General features: G+C 35.3%; 1 pseudogene across 1 annotated transcript; it reads left to right on the top strand.

Annotated features, from left to right (window-relative positions):
* The first annotated feature begins 215 nt into the window (after nucleotides 1–215).
* On the top strand, nucleotides 216–2881 carry LOC143610909 (CBL-interacting serine/threonine-protein kinase 5-like; annotated as a pseudogene). The gene is made up of 3 exons (XR_013149670.1): nucleotides 216–573; nucleotides 791–1463; nucleotides 2371–2881. The product of XR_013149670.1 is annotated as a CBL-interacting serine/threonine-protein kinase 5-like (transcript).
* The last annotated feature ends 282 nt before the right edge of the window (nucleotides 2882–3163 follow it).

Raw genomic sequence — 3163 nt, 5'->3', positions numbered from 1 at the left:
TGATAAAGTTATAACTTATACCACCACAAATTTGACCAAAATACGATTACATAACTTATACACACAAATATTTTAGTTTTAGACAAATTTCATAATCTTCACACCATATATCAAATTGGTATTCAGTCCAAATCTATACATAATATTTATAATTGCTTGTGAAAGTAAACTGAAAACTCCATTAGTTATGATACGTGACACGTCTCCATTGGTTAGTTCTTGATAATTCAATAGAGACAATACTCAGACAGAGACATCACTCACAATATCCCCACAACAACCAATCACCACCTGCCAAACCACACATTCCGGTGGGTCCCACCACCAGTGATCTCCCCTTATTTCCTCCTCCACAACCAATTTCCAACCAACACCCATTTCTCCGAATCAAGACTAGTGAAAATGGAAGATCCGCTAGAAGACTGCCATTCTGCCGCCGGAAGCCGCCGCGTTGTATTCGGAAAGTATGAGATGGGCCGGTTGTTGGGTCAAGGCACGTTTGCGAAAGTGTATCATGCCCGGGACCTTCTCACGACAGAGAGTGTCGCGGTGAAAGTCATCAAAACCGAGCAGGTTGTCAGATAAAATATACTAGTTACAGTTTACTGCCATAGCCAGCCTATACCTATATTATTACTACTATCACTAGTAACAAAATTACATCATATATGATATAAGTTACATCAAAATAAACCGTAATAATATATTCTCTTATATATGTTATATTATATTATATTACAGTAAACCTCAACTAATATGTTTTTTTTTTCTCTGACAACCTTTAATTTAGGTTCGGAAACAGGGTTTAATGGATCAAATCACTCGGGAAATTGCGGTGATGCGTCTAGTCCGGCACCCTAACGTGGTACAACTAAAGGAGTAATGGCTACAAAAAACAAAATATTTCTAGTAATGGAATATGTGAAAGGAGGTGAACTGTTTACCAAAATTGCAAAAGGAAGACTAAAAGAAAGTTTAGCTAGAAAATATTTCCAACAACTTATTAGTGCGATCGATTACTGCCACAGCCGTGGTGTCTCCCACCGCGACCTAAAGCCCGAGAATCTTCTTCTCGACGAGAACGAAGATTTAAAAGTTTCTGACTTTGGGTTATCAGCATTGCCAGAGCAATTAAGGAATGATGGAATGTTGCATACCCAGTGTGGGACCCCGGCTTATATTGCGCCCGAGGTGTTACGAAAAAAAAGGTTATGATGGCGCGAAGGCGGACACGTGGTCGTGTGGGGTGGTGTTGTATGCTTTGCTAGCGGGGTGTCTTCCTTTTAGAGATGATAATTTGATGTACATGTATAAGAAGATTTTTAAAGCGGAGTATGAGTTTCCACCGTGGTTTTCGGGCGATGCGCGGCGGCTGGTTGCTAGGTTGTTGGTGGTTGATCCGTCGCAGCGGATTACGATTCCGGCTGATATGAGGTCGACATGGTTCTCTAGAGGACTTAAAAGTACTGAAGGTGCACATTTTTTTGAATTTTTATAAATTAAAATAGTTAAGAATGTTATGGGTCGGATAAACTAATAACAAACGAAAAATATAGTTTCATACTAAATGAGTCGGGTTCAAGTGGTTAAATTGTTGGAATATCAAAAGAAATAAAATATTTATAATCGTTTTATATGTATAAAATGTAATTATATAAATTTGTAAAGTTCGGTTTAGGTTTAGGTCAATTCAGATTGGTTATAATCCATTGATAAAAAAAACTTTGGAACAGATGGGCTCTTGGAGATATTTTTAGTGGTGTCACTTTTAAAAGGTTTCAAAGATGTGACTTGGCAGTCGAATACATAATTATGGAATACTATATGGGGAATTATAAAATGAAAAATCCATTTAAATTGTGAAAACCCTGAGTAACATTGTTTTTTTTTACATATGTAATATTTGTTGTTACATTTAATACAAAACATCGAAAAATTAAAAAAAAAATTGTTTTACTATTTTTTTATAATTTTTTACTAATTTTTTACATATGCTTTCAGGAGAGAGAAAAAGTTATATTTGCTTTTACATTTTTCTATTAACTTTAACTGTGAACTACAAGATTTAAATGTTAATTAAAAACATATGGTTGAGAATGAGTTTCTACAGTTTTTACAACTTAAGTGGGCTTTTATTTTCATCTAACCCAATACTAGTAACATATATACAAATATTATATTGGGTGTTACTATATGGGCCTGCTTCTAGCTGGACCAGGGTCAAAGTTCAGGTTAAACATGGGTCTTGTATTCTTGTTCGTAGTGTAGATAATGGTCCTTGTATAGAATAAAGTCCATGTTTGGATGGATTGTTATTTTCCAATCTGAATTGTCACCTAATCATAATTAACTCAAAACTTTACTTTGCAGGTATTCTTGCTCCAATACTACTTAAAACCGCTAGTTTGGTGGACATGACAGAATACGATAAAACAAGTGAAACCGAAAAGCCAATCCGAAAATCAAAGTCATCACCGCGGTTCTACAATGCATTTGAATTCATATCCTCTATGTCATCCGGTTTTGACCTATCCAACATGTTTGAGACCAACCGAAAATTGGAATCCTTATTCACATCAAAATATTGTGCATCATTGATCATGAATAAGCTAGAGTCAATAGCTAAAAAGTTAAACTTCAAGATTTTATATTCGAATCAAAACGAGTACAAGTTGAAGATGGAGGGGATAACCGAGGGTCGAAAAGGAAAGTTACTGGTGACCGCAGAGGTGTATGAGGTGGCGCCCAAGGTCGCGCCGTCGCGGTGGTCGAATTTTCGAAGATGGCAGGGGATACACTTGAGTACAAGAAATTTGAAGAGGATGTTAGACCGGGCCTACAAGACATTGTTTGGAGTTGGCAAGGTGAGAAGAGTAGTTGATAACAGTACAAGTTTATGACAATCACACAAGAAACATATTTAGAATGTTGTAGTAGGCCCCACTTGTAAGTTGTAACCGATGTACTAAGATACTATATAAAACTATATATGATTCCACTTTATAAATATAACTAGTTTTAGAGCCCGTGTTACGCATGGGATAATTCAATTATAAAATTATAAGTAAAACAAATAATTATAGAGTATATATGAAAAAAAAATATATTACATCTATGTTTATATATACAATGTGTACATAAATTGATTTTATTTATATCACAA

This window comes from Bidens hawaiensis, unplaced genomic scaffold (genome assembly GCF_021521415.1).
Source record: "Bidens hawaiensis isolate Kalapana, Puna unplaced genomic scaffold, B.hawaiensis_p1.1 tig00028703_1, whole genome shotgun sequence".
Classification (NCBI taxonomy): Eukaryota; Viridiplantae; Streptophyta; class Magnoliopsida; order Asterales; family Asteraceae; genus Bidens; species Bidens hawaiensis.
Note: the sequence above shows the minus strand (reverse complement) of the source record. Positions and strands in the feature narration are given on the sequence as shown.